A 20,420-nucleotide genomic window follows, 5' to 3' on the forward strand; every position below is an offset into this window, starting at 1 on the left:
CACTGAGTCTGCCTGCCACCTGCCCTACCCACTTTATAGTCGTGGAAACTGAGGCCCAGAGAAAGCAAAAATCACTCACTGAGAGAAAGCTATAAAGGGGGCAGAACCAGAAGCCGTTTCCTAACTCTGTAGCAGGCCCACGGGGTGGTTCCTTCTCTTCCTACTGAAACTGCAGAAAACTGCATGTGGTCTGGAGCTTTCTAAATTGGGTCTGGGTCTGGGTCTGGGTCCTGGCCCAACCCTTCCCAGGTACCACTGCTTGTCTAGATACAGGCTCCCAGAGGAAGGCATCCTCCTCCACTTACAGAGCCCCTCGGCCTCTCAGCAGCAACCATGTGGTTGGCTGTCCCCATTCCCACTGCAGCCTGGTGTGGAGGGACCCACAGCTGTACTGAAAACAGACACACATTCAGACAGCCTAACTCCATTCCCAGCATCGGCAGACCCTTTGGGTGGGCATTTCTTGCTCTTTTAGACTTTCAAATTGAGATGAGGGGATCAACTACTCCTAGAAACACCCCTACCCCTTTTTAACTCTGATGCTGGACCCCACTGCCCATCCAAATCCCCATCAATTCACTCCCCTTCCCTTCTCAATACCATCCAAGCTGAACCCATGTCCTTCAAATGGTGTGAATAATTGCTTCTGTTTGCCCAAGTAAAGGACGAAGGGGCAGACTTTTAACTGGCCCCAGAAGGTCCCGTGACTGAATGTTTGTCAATGTTCCCTTGGGGGAAGGTGAGGGTTCAGGACACGGTCTCTTTAAGGCCTGGGGTGGACAGGGAGTTAGTTAATGACCATCCCCTAAAGATGACTTTCCAAGGTGGTTATTATGTGGCTCAATGATTAACCAAGCAGTGGCAGGACCCCAGGCTTGTTGGAAGGAGGCCGCTCTTTTCCCAAGGACAGCCCAAGAGCAGGAACCTGCAGTCAGGGAGAACATTCCTGGGGTCTTTCTCTCTCTTTCTCCGACAGGCTGCGGTGAGGTGGGTGGGGGCAGAGGCCTGCACTGAGGGAATCTCTCCCTCAGCCCCGCATGGGGGTAGAGGGCTGGCCCGGATATGGAGGAAGTCAGCACACCCTTACTGGGGCGGAAGGGAAAAGAGAGACAGTGAGGGTTTTTATCATGAATGAGAGAGGAAGCTCCAAGCTGGGCCTTGGTGATTAGATGACAAGCTGGGAAAGACGTTCATCCTGAATACATCCTGTTTTGCTCTGAACTGGCCTCGGGGGTCAGGCACAGGGGAGGGGCCTAGGTGGAGAGCAGCCTCCCAGAATTCTCCTAGACCTGCGGACCCCAAACTCCTGGGTGCCCTGGACTGGGGAAGCAAGCGTGAGAGTGAGAATGTCATTTACTGCTAGAGAAACAAAGGCAGGAAGTCTCCGCAAGAAGCCTCCATGGGTCAGCCTCCAGATCTGGAGCCCTAGAGGCGGCTAACATCTGGACTGGGACCTTTCCTGGGCCTCTCTTCCAAGGTTCAGCTCAAATGTCACTGCCTCTATCCGTCACCTTCCCCTCAGTCAAAAGCAATCACTCCCTGGAATGGATTCCCAGGGCAGAATGGACGCCCAGGGCAAATAAGTCCTTCTCAACAATTGGAAATATGAACACTTACCGGTTATTTGATAATATTAAGAAATTATTTTAGGTGTGATAATGGCTGTTTTTATGAATCCTTATCTTTTAGAAATACGTATTGAAGTATGTATACATGAACTGATAAGGTATCTGGGATTTGTTTCAAAATGACAAGGGCATGATGTAGATAGGAGTGCGGACAGGGCAGGATTGGCCGTGGGCTAATGGCTGTTGAAACTGGGTGATGGGTACACGGGGTCTTAGGACACTAATTGTCTCTATTTTTATATATGTTTGAAATTATTCCTAATAATTTTTTAAAAGCCATCACCAAGGTATTATTATTTAATACATAAATAATTAGTGGCATGTATTATTTATGCCACTAACCCCCAAACTAGATGGTAGATTCCCTGGAGCTGGGGGTTTTAACTCCGTGTCCTCCACAAGACCTAGCACCAAGCTGAAACCTAATGACTAATAATTTATACAGCACGTGGTAGTTTACAAAGCACTTAGCCATGGATCCCCTAGTTTAATCCAGTGAAGTGGAAAAAATGAGGAGAAACCCAGAGTCGGAGAATTTGAGGGGGCAGCAGAGCCTGGAGTTAAAGCTCCCCATGTCCAACTCCCAATCCCCTGTTCTTTGCTCCATGCCACCCTGGACTCCTAGGGAACTTAACATTCAGTTCTAAAATTCCTGTGTGTGGTCGATGTAAACAGGAACAGCCACTGTTTAGCATGCAAGTTATCAACCTGCAGGACTGGGGAAAAGGAAACTCCACCCACAAACACAGCACTTCAGACTTGTGACAAGGGCCCAGGCTGTGGCCTCCAGTCCACTGATTCCTATCTACCAGGACCCTTCCCGAATGCATGCCCATGCACAAGTGTGCACACACAAAACCAAGACCCCTTAATAAACAGTTGACACCAGCAACTGTGTGCCCAGCCCAGTGCTCAACTACCCTGTTGTGGGGTGGGGAACAACGGAAAACTCACCTAGATCTCCGAGAGCTCATACTTCCCACCCTAAAGCCTTTGCATCTTTGAAATCTGCTGTCCCTATTTTATCTGCTGAACAGCTTTCCTAAGGCTCATAGCCATGACACCTGATCCTACCCAAACTGGGAGCCTGAGGGAAAAGGTCCTTCTCTTCTTTTCATGGTAGAGGCAACTCTTTCTTCTAGCCAGAAAAGAGGTGAGGGCACAGCCTGCATGTGACAAACCTGCCATTTGTTGAATCTGAACTTTCCGTGGCTCAAATAAGGAACTCCAGGAGTCTCCTAGCAGCAAAGCAGCTGCAGCTGTGACAGCTTCCCAATTGGAGACTCCATCCCCTCCTCCCTTTGGGACCTTCTTGCCTTTGTGTCCCTGTTGCTATCCTCTAAACCTGGACATAGGGGTCCTCTGCTCCCTCTCCAATCTGTAGTCCCAATAATGGAATTTTAAAACTTCAAGAGGACAGAGAGGGACAACATTCAAGTCTTCTTGGTGCCACTTTCTTTGCTTCTCTGCTGGAACTCAGGAGGTATTGTGTTTGAATTAGGAAGGCTCTGCCATCCTCCCCACATGACTCACTGCAAACCCTGTCTCAAGCAAGCACATAGGGCACACAGCCCCTTTGCTTTGCACACCTTCAGTTCAGCCCCTCTTCTTGCTCTAAACACCTCCAGATATCATCTCTAGGCAGCCTCTCCTCTCCAGGTGGGAGAGGGGAGCTGTAGATGCACAGAGAGGTTTAGCATACTTCAAAAACAGGAGAGGCAGTGTCCGGTGTGGTGTTTCCTAGCACTAAATATAGAGGTCTAGGGAGCAGAAATCCAAAATCCAAAGTCCAGCACATTAACAAAAAGTCACGTCCCTAAAATGAAAACCAGCCCAGAATGTCCAGCTAGATGGCAGCTGTACCTTTAGAGTGAAAGAGTTTCACTACCGACCCCTATACTCTTATAGCGAAACACCACCCTTCCCATCACACTCTTCCCGCTGTGAAAGCCACCCAGAAATCACCTGCAGCCTTCTTCTCCACGCCTTTGGGCTGCCCACCTTCCCATCCCATCCGCAGACAAGATTTGTCCCCCTTTCATTCCAGGAGGATGAAAATGAGAGGAAAACTCAGAAGGCAATAATACAGGTGTGCGGGGGTAGGGGGGAGGAGAGGGGGCGGCAAACCCCGGAGTGGGGAGGGAGCAGGTCGCACCCGAGGAGTCAGGGTTTGAAAATAGCCCTGAGTGTGATTCATTAACTCCTCCTCCCCGCTTAGGCTCTGACTGGGAGAGAAGCCAGGGCCCTGGGACTTGAGGGTAAGCATAGGCTCCAAGCCAGCCCAATCTCTGAGGACCCCAACCTCTGTGGCCCCAGGCTCTGGAAGAAAACTCCCACCTCTCCCTACCTTGGTCTGGCTGCTGTCGCCCACCCCTCCACGCACACTCTAGTTTTCCAGCTGGCTTAGCTGCATACTCACCACAAAGCTCTCCGTGTGCATAGCTGCTGCCACCTGGAGCGTCTCAGAGACAACTTTTTACCTGCCAATTAGGAGCCTGACCCCAGGTACCAAGTAACCAAAAGTCAGGGTGAAAGAGACCGGGCCCTTTAGATACTGAAATCAAGCTGCCACCCGAGGTGTGGCTTAAAACATTATGGCCCACACAGTAGTATGACTCGCCTAAGGTCACATGGACTGGCTGAACCCCAGTTTTCTGAGTCGTAATTCAGCGAGCAACTTTTACAAGTGTCAGGAGGAACGTGAACCCCACACTACCTAACTTGGAAATCCCAAAAATTCCACTGAAAAACCTTTCCTCTAATCCAAACCCAGTTTGGACTTTATGGGAAAATGAGACCTATGAAGATGAGACGTGTCCAAACGTTTTCGCTTGGTCCCCGCAGCTACCTTAATACCAAGAAGTCCTGGGCGTTTCTCAGAAGGGAAAGCAATGAGGCAGTGGCCGACGGGAAAACCCATACAGCCGGACGGGGGCTTCCTGGAAATGCCCCGGAAAGCAGAGAAAGGAGAGGGCAGGCGAACCGGCGCGACCCGGCCATAGGGCCTGAAGTCCTGCCGCCCCCGCCCAGCTGCAACCCTCCTCCAAAGCCCCAGAGCGACTGCTGCGAGACCCACGGGCCCGGCGGTAACAGGCGGACAGCTGCCTTCCACCGCCCCACTCGCGAGGCTTCGCTGGAAGACGCTCGGCTGGCGCGCTCGGGGGTCCCCTAATTTCGGCGACTCTGACCCCTCAATCCCAGGGGCGGAGGTGGTTCAGCTCGCTTCCTCCCTGTCTCCTGCGTACGCCGCCCGGCGGAACCGCTAGGAGAGGGGCCGAGCCGGAGCGCGCCAGAGAGGCAAGGCGGGGAGAGGGAGCCCAGGCGCCCCAGTTTGTCCGGATCTCCCTCTGCCGTCGCCCCTACTCCTACCTGGAGGCGGCGTCCACCCCTTTAGGTTCGGGAGCTGACACAGAGCAAACCGGCAGGAGGCGAGCCCAGGAGGGACTGCTCCGTCCGGGGCACACGCGGGGCCTGGGGTCGGGCAGGGGTAACGGTGCCAGCCAGAAGAGCAGCTGCTGCGGCTGCTTAAGCCGTTGTCAACCCGAGTCCACTCAGCGCAGGTGGGGAGGGAGTGTGGGCGAGCAGGGCTGTAGGGACGCCCCGCCCACCTCCCCTCGGCCAATGAGGGCGCAGTCTGGCCCACCGGACTCGCCAGAAAGTCGCCCAAATCTGGGTGGGCGGGTCACTGCCTACCGGTCCTCCAATGCCCTCGCCGCTGCCTTTCCCTGGGGTCACACCGCTGCCAGGGAGAAGGTGCAAACCCAACGACTGAGGCTCAAGGAGCGACTTGGCCAGGCATACAGGCTAATATGTATTGAGTTATGAATGAGTCTGGCACTGTTTGGGGGATTTAAACACATATGCCATGTGCCTGGGAGAATTCAGTGACTTGCTCGATAGTTTATGGGATGTCCAGAAGACATAACTTCGGTGAAATCTCCAACTGGTAGCGGAAAACCCGATGATTAGGAATTTGAGCAGGAAGCTGCCATTCCTACCTTGCTCAGGCCCCAGTGGCTCTGCAACTTCTCCAATACCCCAGGCTTCTGTCCCCTACCCCAAGTCCAAACTCTACCTCCGCAGAGAAATGCATGGAAAACTTGGGGCATGAACATTAATCGTGGCAGGGGAGGGCTTCCAGGAGTTCTGATAGTAAGCACCACCAGAAAGCCCATTCAAATTCAGTAAGAAACAAGAGCCTTCAGCTTTGATTTCTCTCTGGCCTTTCATCGCAAGGGTCCAACACAAGTTCACAACCTTGATTTCATTGTTGAATTGAGGATTCCTATTAGTCAGGACTGAGAGTATCCAGGACCTCATGCAGTTCAACTGCTATCCCTCACATTTACAAAGACAGAAACTGAGCAGAGATAACTCACTTAAAGCTACCCAGCCTGGAACTCCTGGGGTCAAGAAAATCTCCTGCCTAAACTTCCTGAGTAGCTAGGATAACAGGTGTGTGCCACCATGCTCATATAATTGTTAAATTTTTTTTGTAGAGCTGAGGTCTTGCTATGTTGCCCAGGCTGGTCTCACACTCCTGGTCTCAAATGATTTACCCAGAAAATCCATGGCAGGGTCAATACCAGTACACTGGTTATTTTCTCCATACCATTCCTAGAAGGCAGGAACTGCGTCCATCTAACTTGCTTGTTAGAGTATCCAATACAGATGAGAGCAAAAATATCTGTCTCTGAGGGCAGCAACTTTATCAAGGTCACCCAGGCAAAGACAGAACCAGACCTAACCCAGCTCCAAGTGCCCCTCTGCTGTCTAGCCTTCAGTTCACTAGGCCAAACTGAAATTCTCCCACATTCCTTCCCTGCTGGCCCTGATGAGAGTCAGAGGAGCAATGATAAAGTGACACTACCACCACTGTGTGTATCCCATGTATCCCTCTTTTCCTCTTGATGGCAGGACTGCCGCTCGTATCCTCTAGCAATTTGTTCAAGGTGAGCCAAGTCCCTGTGGATCTGTGGATGAGGCCTGTACACCAGAAGTTAGTCCCAGAAACGAAATCCTTCTGGTGGGCGGGAAGGGATATGACCTCCTTCCTGAGGCTAGGCTTTAACAATTATAAGCATCCTTAAGGCTCTGAGTTGCAGCCAAAGGCATCTGGCCTGTGCACAGTGCTAAAAAGGACAAAAAGTGGGGTCCTGCAATGATTTTATCATTTTCCTAAGGGCAAGAAACCCTGTCAAAGTCAATTCCATCCACTCCAAGGCACCAAGCACAGTGCTTACAGTACTTTCCTCACTATTGTTTGCTAATGAATGAACAAATGTTGAAAGATATTCAAAGCACAACCAAAAATAAATGACAATCATATGACTAAGGAGCAAAGTCAACTTATCTTTTAGTAGATACATTTAACTGAATCAGATATCATGGGTTCTGAGACACCAGCTGTTTTTTTTTTAAAGCCATCAAACCAGGAAACAAAAAAGGAGGGGAGTACAGCACAAAAACTACCAAAAAATGGGGCACTGCTATAAATACTTAGAAGGAGAATTTTGCAGTGCCTGGCATAGAGTAGATGCTCAATAAAAATGCTTGTCAAATGACAGTGAACACAACTGTCAGGGAAAGCTACAATCATAATATTTGCCACACACACTGTGACATTTTGAAATGGCCCAAGCGATATCAGGGCTATTTCTTTTGGTCTTTTTTGATCTCCCTCTTTTATTCTGGCCAGGAGAGCTCAGCCTGTTCAGCAGGGCAAAGATAGCTCATCCCCCTCAATACCCCTGCCAACCCCTGCTCCCTGTCCCTGAGTCTTGCAAGGATTAATCATGCCTGGAATGGATGAGAAAAAGAGTACCTTTTCACAGGCCCATTTCTAAGTTGCAACCTGAGTGACTGTGGAGGTAACTGGAAGCTTTAGGTTCTTGACTTCCCCTTTTCCTCAAGACCTCACTCTTGCCTGTGTGTCCTACAGTACCATTACTGCTGCTACCTTGGATGCCAGCTCAGTCATCAGGCAGGGGAATGTAGAGTGCTTGAAGCAGGTCAAGGGCTGGCAAAAAAAAGTATCTGTGTGTGTGTTTTTGTGTGTGTGTTTCTATGCCTGAGGCATGGGGCTTTCCTCATTCTACCACCACCACAGACTACGTAAGTCCCACAAGAAGGAGTATAATGGACTCTGGAGCCAGATGGCCTGGGTACAAATGGCCTCTGCTACATACTAGCTGTGTGACTCTGCCTCAGTTTCCTCATCTGGAAAGTGTAGATGATCATCACAACACTGACCTTAAATCGCTGCAGAGCAGATCCACTAGGCTAAATAAACACTTAGAATGATGGCTGGCACGTAGTAAGTGCTTATAAGCGTCAGATATGGTGAGAAGCACTGAGCAATAGTAGAATGAACCCTGGGTTAGGAAGTAGTAGAGCTAAATGCTGGCCCCAGTTCTACCACTTTCTTGTTATGCCACCCAAGACGAGTCATTGTGCTACTCCAGCCATCAGTTTTTTCACCTATAAATAACAAGACTAGAGTATAATACCCACAGGGTAGAGTGGAGACAATAAATGTGAAAGTATACCGTAAAGGACTGTGGCAGGTGGCAGGATGGCACTGAAGGTGCTATAGAGCTAACCTTTGGGGGACCTATCAGCCCTTTTATCCTAGGCTATGGCAAAGAGCAGTTCCATATACCATTCCCCTGAGCCTCACTCTGAGACGCTTGGGTCCCAATAAGGGCCTACCTAAGGACTCCCAGCAGTCCCCACCCCGTCCCTGCCTGGGAATGGGAGTTGCTCAAGCTGTTGCCAGCAGACCCATGCCCCAACTCTGGAATGGCTCGGTTAATATCCAGAAGGAACCAGATAGACTCTTCTACTACTCTTTTCCATAGGAGCTAAAGAAACGGCAGCCAATCACTTCAGGGAATTCAGCTGGGAAGTTTTTAGAAAAGGGGTTGGAGCAGTGAGGGGAAAATGAATTACACTCAGACCAGCCCCACCCAGCACATCAGCACGGGTGGCCTCACACACAGGCTCTGACACTTGTACGCGCATTCCTGCATGCCTCACCGAAGCCTGCTCCCTGGTGGCTCGGGGCCCCCGGCCAGCCTCATGAAAGGGGGCTATTGATCAGGTCCCACAACATAGGATACTCATGGTTCATTAAAACAAACAAACAAATAAAACAAAACAAACAAAACAAAAAAACCTTCCTGAGGAGCTGTAGCCATAGGAGGGAGATTTGCACTAAGAAGACAGCCCAAGCAGGGGCAGATGTGGACAGAGGGCATACAGTGGTGGGGAAGGGTTTGAAAAGGTGAGGGCCACACAGACACCTCACTGTCTATACATTGCCGAGTGTGGATGGGGGACAGAAAGCTACATCCTGGAAGGAGCACCCCTTCGCAGCCCACAGCCTAGGGGACTCTCACGGTTGCCTCCACCCTCACCCCGGAGCACCCTGGAAGGAGGAGTTCTGTGCTGAGCTCAGAGCCCTGGGCTGGCAGTGAGGGACTCTGGAGCACAGGCCAAGCCAGGCCCAGACCAGGTGAGATTCAAGGGTCACTTAACCTCTCTGCCCTCGCCCTCCCTAAGCTCAGACACAGAGGTGCGGGGCGGCTCATGACTGCCTCCAGGCACTTAGACCGGGCAGGTGGAGCTGGATAACCCAGGCCTGGCTCTCTCCCAGACATGAGGGGCCTGTCATCTCCCCTCAACCAACACCAGGCAGTGTGCCAGTCTGATGGAAGGCTGGGCGCCAGCATCCACTCGGTAGACCCCCTGGGCCATGACAGTGCCACAGGTCCCATTTCACACCCAGGATGGGCCTCCGGACTGACCTTACTGGCCTGTCTCCAAGGGGCCAGAGGTTTTCTGCTACAGGCAGATGGAGCACCCCCCATACGCCTCCGGGAAGTCTGCCTGCCCAGCCCTAACAAATAGGTGGGGTCACCCTGGACAGAGCACTTGGTGACCGTGGTGGCACAGACGCTCAGAGCAGGATGTCCACCCCAGTGCCCCACGTGCAGAGGGGAGATGAGCAAAGACAAGACCGCCTCTGACAGAACCCCGCACCCCACACACAGCAGGCGAGGACAGGAGCACTCCTCTCCGCCCAGCTTAGTCTCAGTCCTCAGCCCTGGAGCTTGCTCCTCCCTGGCTAGGCCCACTTTCCTCATCTGGAAAAAAGACGGGGTGGGCCCTGGTTCTAGGGTCCCTTCCTTCCAGAATGCTCTGCCTCTGTGAGCTCCTTTGTGTGTTCCCATGGGGGTGGGGCATCTGCAAGTCCAGCATGCACAGGGCTTCTGCAGAGCATAGGGGTGGGGGTGGCATGATAGTCCTCTGAGGATGGGGGGTACCTGGGACCAGGGGAGGAAAATGAGAAAAAGGAAGGGTGGGGAGCCTGAGGGGAAAGGCAGGAAAAGGGAGGGCTGAGGCTAAGCCATCCCACTCCTGGAGCCCTGGTCTCTGCCCCCAGCATTGCTCCCAGCTCACTCTGGGGCTATGGGTACCCAGAGTCCTTGAATCCAGCATTGCTCCCAGCTCACTCTGGGGCTATGGGTACCCAGAGTCCTTGAACAGCCCTCAGGACCCTGCCTCCTTGCCTGGGATCCTTTCAAGTGTCCCTCCAGGGCTGCAGCTCCCAAGGAAAATACATGGGAAGGGGAGGAGGATCCGGGGAAGCAGAAAGAGAGACTCTTCCTTCCCACTCACAGGCTCCATCGTCAGCCCCCGCCAAGGCCTGACCCCACACTGCCACCAGACCTGGCACCCTAGAAGCTGGAGGGCTGCTTGTGGAGAGGTGTGTGGCTTTTATACACCCTGCCCCCAGACTGGCCTGGCCCAGCCCTGTGAAGAGGGGTCTCTAGGGCTTGACAATGTCAATTCAGGCTGGCTTAGCCTGCCCCTGGCAAACCACACCCCTGTCTCCTGACAGTGAAGGGCAGCCCTCAGAGGCCCCAGGATGACATCGGAGAGGGCATGGGATGTGTTTGGATGGTTGAGGGCCACTCAGCAAAGGGCTCTGGGCTCAGCTTGGCCTTGGAGCCCATCTACCCTCTCAAAAGGCCTTTCCTCAAAGCGCAACTCCCCCCCTTCCCCTCCATACACACACACACTTACTAAGCAAGAGTTCTGATTTGCCCTCAGCCAGGGCTGGAACTTCCCCATACACATGCATCAGCCATTCCCGTAACATGGTTACCCAGACCTTGTCTGTGCTAGGCACTGGACAAGGGACAGGGTCAGAGAGTGGGGCGGGGAGGCCCACAGCCTGGGTCCCTGCCTTCCTGGAGCTCCCATGTCAGTGGGGGAGGCAATGGCAGCCCCTGACACAGAACACCCATCCCAGGCAGGTGGGTAGCCAGGTCAGTACCCAGAGGACAGGGAGGGATGGGCAGCCAGGCTCCCAGGGTGGATGGGACCTGATGACTCTATACCAACAGGCCCCCAAGGAAACGGTCCTAGCCCCCAACACCCAAGGCTCCTGGGTCAGGGCCAGGCAGCTGTCACTCTGGCTTCTACTTTGTCTCTACCACGGAGGAGCTGTGTGACCTGGCTGAGAGTCTTGCCCTCTCTGGCTCTCTGTGTCCACATAAGTACAATCAGAGAGTCTGTTCTCAGAATCTCCAAGGGTCCTGTGTTTCAGCGTGCTCAATTCCATGTTAAATCTATGAGAAACCCAACCCAGTTCGCTATTTCCTCCCTGCCCTTTGAGTGGAATCAAGAGCAAATTAGAGCTGTGTGCGATAATCCCAGCTACTTTGGAGACTGAGGAGGGAGGGTTGCTTGAGTTCAGAAGTTCGAATCTCAAGAGAGAGACAGTGAGTATGAGAATTACTCAGAAGTAGTGGGCAGAGCCTGGAAATATAAGTACCCCAAAACTTTTTTTTTCAATTTTAAAAAGACAAAGTGCCGGAGACTTTGGGAGATCCCTCAGAGTCCCATTCCTTGGGATGGAGCTCTCAGGCAATGCGAGTTGGTTATAAAGGTGCTGCCAGGGTTTCTGGGCTGCGTCCTGCACCTGGGGTACAGAGTAGGAACCTAAGGGGCCCTTGGAATTATAGGGGGATGTAGGGAGGTACTGTGTAGGTGATAACACTTAAGGATCTGGAGATCAAAAATAAATAAATAAATAAATAAATAAATAAATAAATAAATAAATAAGAGATGAAAGGACAGACGGACAACTCAATGACAAGGAAAAAATATAGGCTGAGGGTTAGACATATAGTGGGACAGGAAGACAGGAGGGGGAACAGGCAGATACCAAAGGCAGAGACAAAGGTGCGGGAGGAATGGATGTAAAGGGACATACTGTTTACTAAACGCCTACCATGTGTTAGTAACCAAAGTGGTGTTCTTTTTGAGCAGAGGATGTAGACAGAGACGGGTGGGGACGAAACCTGATAGACTACTGGGATAAGAGGATGGGGCACCCATAGGGCGGGGCAAGAGCTGCCTAAGAGTTAGAAGAAAGAAGGTGTGCGGGGTGGAAAGCCTCAAAAGGGGGCACTACCGGCCAGGAGTGAGGTTTTAGACAAACGGACATAGGACTCAACGATGAAAACCAGGCTGGAACCAAACAAGAAGGCAAAGGGGAGCAGGGAGCTTCGAAGAGCCGGTGCGGGAAGCTCTCTGCGAAGCGCAGCGCAGCCCTGACCTCCCGGCCCTGGGCTGCCTGGCTCTCAGTTCACCTGGATTCCAGCGCGGCGCGTCCCACTGGGTGCCCTTCACACCCCACTGAGTCCACGTCCGTGGCTTCGGGAGCCGCAACACCGGACCCCAACCCCGCGCCTGGGCCATGTGTCCGCGGGCGCCGCGCGGTGACAGACGACTCAGCAGCCCAAGAGCGAGCTGGCGAACCGGAGCGCTGGCGCCTCGAGTAGTTTTGCGCCAGAACTGAGCGAACCCGCGGGGAGCCCGGGGAGGGAGGGGCTGAGTGGATGATGGCTGTGTTTCCCCGCCCCCTCAGTCGCGACTAGAAAGTTCCACGCCCCCACCTTGAGCAGGAACTCCCCCTTCTCTAGCCTCCAGTCATCTACTCAGCGGTTCCGCCTCCCCATCACCATTGGACGCCTTCTTCCAGGTTGGAGTCACCTTCTTTCCAGCCTTTTCCAACTTGGTCCCCATTCGAGAGTTGTCTCTCCACTGATTACTCTCCTTTCTGTTCTCATACCTCAGTGCAAGATAGTGCGGGTGTCTTCCTAGTTATGGGGTCAGCCCCTCCACCTCCTGTCTGCCCCCAAATCTCACCAACCATGTGACGTGGAGGAAGGCCTTGTGCAACAGCCAGATGGAGAAGGAAACAATGGCTCTGGCCATCTTGGCAGACTGACTCACTCCTCGGCGTCCCTTACCGCCCCCTGCTTTTCACTCCTCCCCGCAACCCCGTTTTCTGACTGGCTGGCCTGAGCAACTGACCAGCTGGATTCCACCAACGACACTTTGAAATCTTTCTAGTAACAAGAATATCCTGAAGTGGAAACAGTCCTTATAGACTCCCTTATGTTACAGATGGAAAACTGAGGCCCAACAATGCAAATGACTTGGCCTTCATCTAGGCTGGGGCAGTTATCTCTGTGTTGCAGGACTGTTGTAAGGATCTGAAGGATTGATCATGGTGTCTGGCACGGAGTATAGTCTCCGTCAAGAAAGATTAGCTTTTGTTCTCAAAGAGTTTAGCCTCCGGGCATGTACCACAAAAAAAGCCTGGACCAGGACTCTAAGGTACATAACCTTTTCTCTAATAGGTAATCCCCACCACAGCAAGCAAACTTGCATTACCTGACTTGGGGATGGTGGGGGGTCCTGTCTAAATTTGTTTACAATGGAGATAAGGCCAAAAGTTACCAACAGCTCTCAGACCAGGTCATTTCCATTCTACTTCTGTTGGTGGCCAGTAAAGGGACCAAGATTCTAATAGGGCCTCTGCACTAACTGTGGCATAAGCTGGGTGATTTCTCCTCTCTGAGTCTCAGTTTCCTCATCTGTAAAATGAGGGTAATATTCCTATGACACGATGGGAATAATGAATGTGCATTGTGAACGATAAAGGGGTACATGGATGAAGGTCACAGCCCCTCCCCTCTACTGTCTCCATACCTTGTTCCTGGAATCTAGAGCTAAGCTAATCCATTTGTGAGGGATAAGCTAGAAAAAGGAAGTGCAGTTTCCAGTTGATTTGTGCTTATTTGCATGATATTTGCACCCACTTTTCATGAACTCAGTGTCAGAGCTGGAAGGAAATTAGCGGTTAACATGTTGATCTTCATGTCGTGCATCCCTTTTCCCCAGGGCAATGGTGGCATATAGTAGGTGTTCACAAAATATTTACTGTCTGAATGAATGCATTCTTCATGTGGGAAGAAGACTTGTCCAAGGTCGCACAGTGAGTTGTTTCAGAACCAAGGCAGATCTGACTCTGCTCCTCCTTCCACTAGGTCATTTCTACTTCACGGAATTATTTTTCTTTTTCCTTCAAATGACCATAAATCAATGGGAGGCCCATTTCTCTCTCCCAGCACCCTCTGGCCTATCAGCAGTCCCCATTCTGGACTAGCCCAGGCAGGACAAACAGTCACCGGGATGCCCCTCTCTGGGTCCAACTTTCTGCTGCCACTCTGTTGACTCGTGGCACTGCGCCTGTCACAGGGGCAGCCCCACCTCCCCGCCCCCCGCTCCGCCCACGAAAAAGGAGGCCTCAGTCAGCTTCCTCCAGGCAGAGGAGTTTCCCTTTTGCTCTCCGGTTGGGCGGGAGTGTGGGACACAGCCCCAGGCAGCGGCGGCGGCAGCCTAGAAGGAAGGGCGGCAGCAGTCACTTCCCACCCTGCTAAGGCATCTCCCGCCCTGTCCAGTTCCGCTCCTATTTCCTGAGTTCTGCTGCTTCAGCTCCAGCCAGAGCTCCGAAGATTCATTTGAATCACAGAGCCCTGGAGCTGGGAAGGAACTTCGAGGTTATTTATTCCCGCCTCCTCCCCACTCCAGGCAGGAGTGCCTGCTGTTAGCAAAGAGGAGGAGAGGGGGCACCTTACTAAACCTTCACAGCTTCAAGTTTCTCCTCCAGATAATGGACATAATATGACACAGAGTTGACAATGGTGCTGTGAGAGGGGATGCAGGAATGGATCTAATAAAAGCTGATGTGGATTGAGCACAAGCTATACCAGACATTGTTCTAAGTGCTTATTTAATTCTTACCACAATGCTCTGAAGTATGTATATCATCATCATCACCCCAGTTTACAGATGGAGAAACTCAGGAGCAGCAAAGGTAATCCAAATTGCTCATAAGTGGCAGTGGCAGGATTGGGACCTTGAGCCTCCATCTTCACCCATATATAATGGTAATAATCATCCTTACCCCCAGAGAATGATTGACCCCCTTGAGAGTTACTTGAATTCACAAGTGTTTGTGTTACTGTAACTTTTGTATTCAAGTACCCTTAAGGGCTGCGAGGGAAGAATGTGGTGATACCTTGGGGGGCTGATGATGTAAACCTGAAGTGTTGGCTCCAAGTGGGAACGTCTTTGAAGTCCAACTCTTATCTTAAACATCCACTTGAATTTTCAGTTAACTCTAGTATGCATCCTTGTTTTCATATTAAAATTCATCTTTTTCTTCCTTAAGCCTTTGAGGAAAATGTACACTCCAGGAAGAGGGCACATACCAGTCTAGTACCTTCATATGCCTCCAGGCCATGGCCTTGCACCCCAGGGGTAGCAGGCACCTGGTTCAGTAAAAGATAGGCCCTTAGTCACTGAGAATAGCTAAGGTTTATGGAGTGTTTGTCATGTGAGCCAGCATTCTAAGCACTTTCTACATATGATTTAATCATCATATATAACTCTATGATAGGCTGAATTATTACTGCTACCATTTTCAATGGGAAAACTGTAGCATAGAGAGGTTAAATAATTTGCCCAAGGTCATACAGTTTGAACTGTCAGCTTTAGCTAGTAACCACTATACACACTGCCTCTCAGGTCACATGAGAGTTTCTCTTACCTACCTACCTCCACCACTTCCCACCAGGATGATTGATTTGATTCTTGGCAGAAGCAGGCCTGATTCCAATTAGAAGATCAGCTCCTTGAGAGCAGAGACAAGAGGGCTCCTTACTGCCCCTTTCCCCATATCAGTGCTAAGCCTGGGACTGGGCCATGCACAGGGCTGGTCCAGCATTCAGATTTGGCAACTGACTGTTTCCTGGCTGGTGGCAGTCTCTTGGGCCTAGCACCTGTTGAGCTGGTGGATACAGCACTAGCATTTCACACAGGAGTCCTCTGCCACCCTCTGTGGCAAAGATCTAGCTTTAGAAATGGCTGTCCATCATCTACAGGGACAAGTCCACACTTCTGAGATTGGCATTCAAAGCACCACGCAAGCCTGCCTGGTTAACGCAGGTGGCATTCCCAGAACACACCTCCTTAACCCACCAAATGTGTTACATGTGTGCTTCTCTCTCACAAGAATGCTCATCCTTATTTCCTTTACATATTTCACAAACATTTATATGGTGCTTTCAATGTGCCTGACACTATTCTAAGCTTTTTGCACATTTTAACTCATAAAGTCCTTACAGAAACCCTGTAGGTACTATTATCCCATTTTACAGATGAGGAAACGAAGACACGGAGAGATTAAATTATTTGCCGTATCTCCTGTACTCGGTAAAGTCCAACATACCCTTTTAGTACAGTATCTCCTATGAATAGCATAAGCTGTTCCCTTTCTGGGTGACTCCACAGCTCAGTTACATCAGCAATCATTCTATATTGAGTTTAATTATCTATGTCTTCCTGCCCAATAAGGGTTTGAATTCTGTCAGCCAGGGGCTGTATTTTATTATTAATGGCATATCCATTGCTCAGGAAGGGATTTGGCACAGCGTTAGTACTTGAGAGGATATTCATTAAAAGATTGAATGCACTGGGCACAGTGCCTCACCCCTGTAATCCCGGCACTTTGGGAAGCTGAGATGGGTGGATCACTTGAGGTCAGGAGTTTGAGAACAGACTGGCCAACATGGTGAAACCCCGTCTCTACTAAAAATACAAAAATTAGCCGGGCGTGGTGGCGTGTGCCTGTAATCCCAGCTACTCGGGAGTCTGAGGCAGGAGAATCGCTTGAACCTGGGAGGCGAATGTTGCAGTGAGCCGAGATCATGCCACTGCACTCCAGCCTGGGTGACAGAGCAAGACTGTTTGAAAAAAAAAAAAAAAATTGAAGGGTGAGTGAGTAGGTGGGTGGGTGAGTGGAAAGCCCAGGAGCAACCTTGACCAGACCAAATGGTGGCTGAGAGATTTGAGGTTTTCTTTCCCCCATGTTACTGAGGAAAGGAGCATAAAAATGATTCAATGACCAAGCATGAAATGCAACCACAGGTGATGAAAGGGGAAGAGAGAGAAGACCTCCCCCAGTCCCACCATTGGTGTGGCTGGACCAACCCTGGCACCCTGACCACAAAACCATTGGGCCAATGAGGCATCCAGTTAGCGACGAAAGCCAGTAACAGCAACTCTTGGGGTCTGCTCTGGAGAACTGAGCTCACTGGCTTCTCTGTTTCCCCCTCAAAGGCCGCAAGCCTGCCTCTGCAATTCAGAGGTTCATATGGAAAAGAGAGAAGGGCTTAGATATCTCCCCCAGGGAGTTGGGGTTTGTTGCTTTTGGTCTCAAACATTATGTTTCAGTGAACTTACTCTGTCCTTTCGTTGCTGGCCACATGCACTTGGCAGAAAAGTAAAGGGGAGTTTGGACACAACTCTGGTCTCAAGTCCTGAGTCTGCCATTCAGTAGCTGTGTAACCTTTGGCAAGTAACTGATGCTGAGTTTCTTCACCTAGAAAATGGAAGATTATTTTTTCTGCCCTGTAAACTTCAAGATAACGGATGTTAGAGCACTTCGTAAGTGAAAAATGACCAGACACAGGCGGAACCACAGTGGGAGTGCTACTTCTAGCAGTGTACAGCAGCTTTCCAACAGAGGGCCCCCAGTCTCAGCCTTTTGCCTGTCTCTACCTTGCTATGGATGACTATGGCCCAATCATTCACCTTTTCAGGGCTTTAGTAAAATGGGAAGAATAATTCCTAGCCCTTTGCGGCCAAGTCTTAGGTTGCTGGATAGCAGAAACAGTGTACATGTGTGCACATTTTACCAGCTTCACAGAAGGGGCCCCTAAGAACTGCAACTCTCAAAGCAGCCTTCAATGTGAACATCAGCTTCAACACTTTCTAGATGACATGTCATAGAACTCCTCTGAGCCTCAGTTTCCTCACCTGTTAAATGGTGACAGTAACACCTACCTCCCTGAACTGTTAGGTGGAAAGAAGTGTTTGTCAACAGAAAAGTCACCACTTACCCCTTCACCCTGCCTCGCTGCTTTCTTCTTGCCCTTGTATCACGTAGGCCGCTCAGATCTGATGCTCACTAAGTCCTTTTGCCTTTATCTGGGAAGTAGTCACAGTACCCACCCACAACTGTCCCCACCCCCACTTCCTGGCCTTAGTACACACACCTTCCCCTCAGTCAGAACTTGCATAAGCCCCTTTTCCTCTTCCTGTCACCTAGCAGGGCATAGCACCAACACACGGTAACACATGCCTTGCAGTCTGGCTCAGGATTCCAGGGCTCTGTCCATTCATGCAAACTGGCCTTGCCAGAAAGAAAAGCTACTTTGGTGTCAGAGGAGCATTTTGCAGCTTGGAGGTCAGTACTCTGCCTCCTGTGTCCTCATCCTTGCCCTCTTGTGACTAGCCAGGGGGCCCTGTTTGTTTCCATCAGTTGGTGTGTCCCTCTCGGATTCTAGGCCAGTGCCTGAGAGAGCACTGAGTGGTCAGGGCTTCCACGCAAGCCCAGCCTGGAGCTGGTGGCTCCTCAGAGAGCATCTTGATCCATGCCCGCCCCACATGGGACAGATGGAGATCCTGAAGCCCATCCAAACAGAAGCAAGGAACTCAGGGCCTTGCATTTGAGCTTTGTCCTCCAGCATTTGCCCCTCCCCTTCTCGGCCCTGCAGATTGTCTTCCAAGGCTTGCTCGGAACCTGAGTAGCTCACGGGATCAAGTCAGAAGAAGGGATTCCAGAGAAGTCCTGAGTTCCCGAAGAAGTTCTCTGGAAAAATTTATCCTATAATTTCTCCTCAGGGCGGTGTCCCCAGGTAACCCGTGCCAAAGTCCTGGAAACAAAAGTTGGCGACGCACAGGTTCTTAGATAAACAGCGTTGGCAGTGGCGTGCCTTGAACAGATAGGGGCACACATACATGGAAGCTGTGAAAAGGGTGGAGCGTCAAGTCTCCCCATTTTACCTCCCCCACGCCAACAACAATGGGTTGGAAGTCAGGCTGCCATCCCAGAACCCTGGAGGAGAAGGAGAGTTGTGATAATGCCAGCTCAGGCCAGGAGCCCAATCAGAAGGCCTGGACGGTGGGATTTGGCCGCAGTCAGCTGCATCCCACAGAACGGACACCTAAGGGAGAGTAGGCTACATGCCTTGTCACAACAGAACCCCAAACCCTGTGCAGTGAGAGGCCCCATGTGGATAGAGCTTTGTCTTATCTTGATGTCTGGGGTGGCCTCAGCAGCATATGAATAGTCAGTGGGGCTGCTCACATCGGGGACCTCCCTTCCCTCCTGCTCACTCTCCTTTCCTAGCTCTTCTTTGCCCAAGCTCGGGATGTTCTGTGTTCTAATTTAACCAAGGGGGCTGTTCTCTTTGACCAAGTGATTGTCCCTTCATGCCTGGTACCCTACTCTGCCTTCGACTTGTTGTTTAACCTTGGGCATGTTATTTGCCCTCTCAGAGTTACAATATCTTTATCTGAGCATAAAAAGGTTAGATGGACTAGATCAGTGGCTGGGGAAGAGCCTCAAAGCCTATCATAGGGAGGCTGGGGGAGGGGAGAACAGGGAACACTGAGCCAGGAGTCTCCAGGCCCCACTTCTACCCCACCTTGCTTCAATCAGAGCCATGCTGTTTTTATTTGTTTTATATATTGGGGTGTCACATAGGATTTAATTTTGGAGGTAGAAGTCTGCATTTAATGAAGTTTTAAAAGCCAATGAACCAGATATATTCTTCTTGCACCTGAGCCTCAGTTACCTTCTGAGTGACGACTGCATAACATAATACAGGTAAAACACTTAGAACAGCATCTGGAACATACTAATGACAATGACAAGAATAGCCACCATTTATTGAGCACTGACTATGTGCCAGGCATTGTTCAAAGGCTATATACTTGGATCAACTAATTTGATCCTTTCAAACCTGCACAGAGAAATTTGGCAACCTGTCCAAGATCACACAACTAATGAGGGGCACAATGGGGATCTGAATACAGGCTATTTGGCTCTAGCGCTCTCATTCTTAATCAGTACATGTATTATTTGCCAATATATATCTAGGTTTATTCCTATTGCTGTTGTTTTCATTTGAAAATTATTGTACCTCTCATCCGTAAAATGGGCTGAGTTCAACTCACAGTATGACTGTGTGACTAAAATCAGGTTATGACTGTGGAGTGGGCGATCTAGAGCCTGCTCTGGCGGCCAGGCCGGGCTGCACGGTGCCCTTGTGTTGGTGTGCCAACTCTACTGAGGTAAAAAGCCTACCGTCTGGAACTGCCTCTCCAAACAGTGGACAGTGAAAAAGGGCTGAGTTTGCTAAGAAAGTAAGGACTGGCTCATGTGCTCGGAGCCTAGAAGAAGAAAACAGGCAGCAGAGCTTGTGGTAACTTATAAGGTAGCTGGATGCCCCACATGGGACAGGACTCTACTGATTTGTGCGTTTAAGCACTCACTGACCCTATCACTCTCAATCTCCA

The 20,420-nt window shown here is 50.8% G+C and overlaps 1 protein-coding gene across 3 annotated transcripts in view; it reads right to left on the bottom strand.

Annotated features, from left to right (window-relative positions):
* Positions 1-20,420, bottom strand: part of STARD8 (StAR-related lipid transfer (START) domain containing 8) — an 87,316-nt gene that overhangs the window by 26,974 nt on the left and 39,922 nt on the right. Inside the window, exon 1 of one of the 3 annotated variants that reach the window (XM_011967267.1) lies at positions 4,998-5,178. The exons of the other annotated variants lie outside the window; for them this stretch is intronic. The gene's annotated coding sequence lies outside the window, so the exon portion shown is untranslated. Of the gene's footprint in view, positions 1-4,997; positions 5,179-20,420 lie in introns of those variants that run through there. 3 annotated transcript variants of the gene reach the window in all.

The sequence above is a fragment of the Mandrillus leucophaeus genome, unplaced genomic scaffold (genome assembly GCF_000951045.1).
Source record: "Mandrillus leucophaeus isolate KB7577 unplaced genomic scaffold, Mleu.le_1.0 Scaffold797, whole genome shotgun sequence".
Lineage (NCBI taxonomy): Eukaryota > Metazoa > Chordata > Mammalia > Primates > Cercopithecidae > Mandrillus > Mandrillus leucophaeus.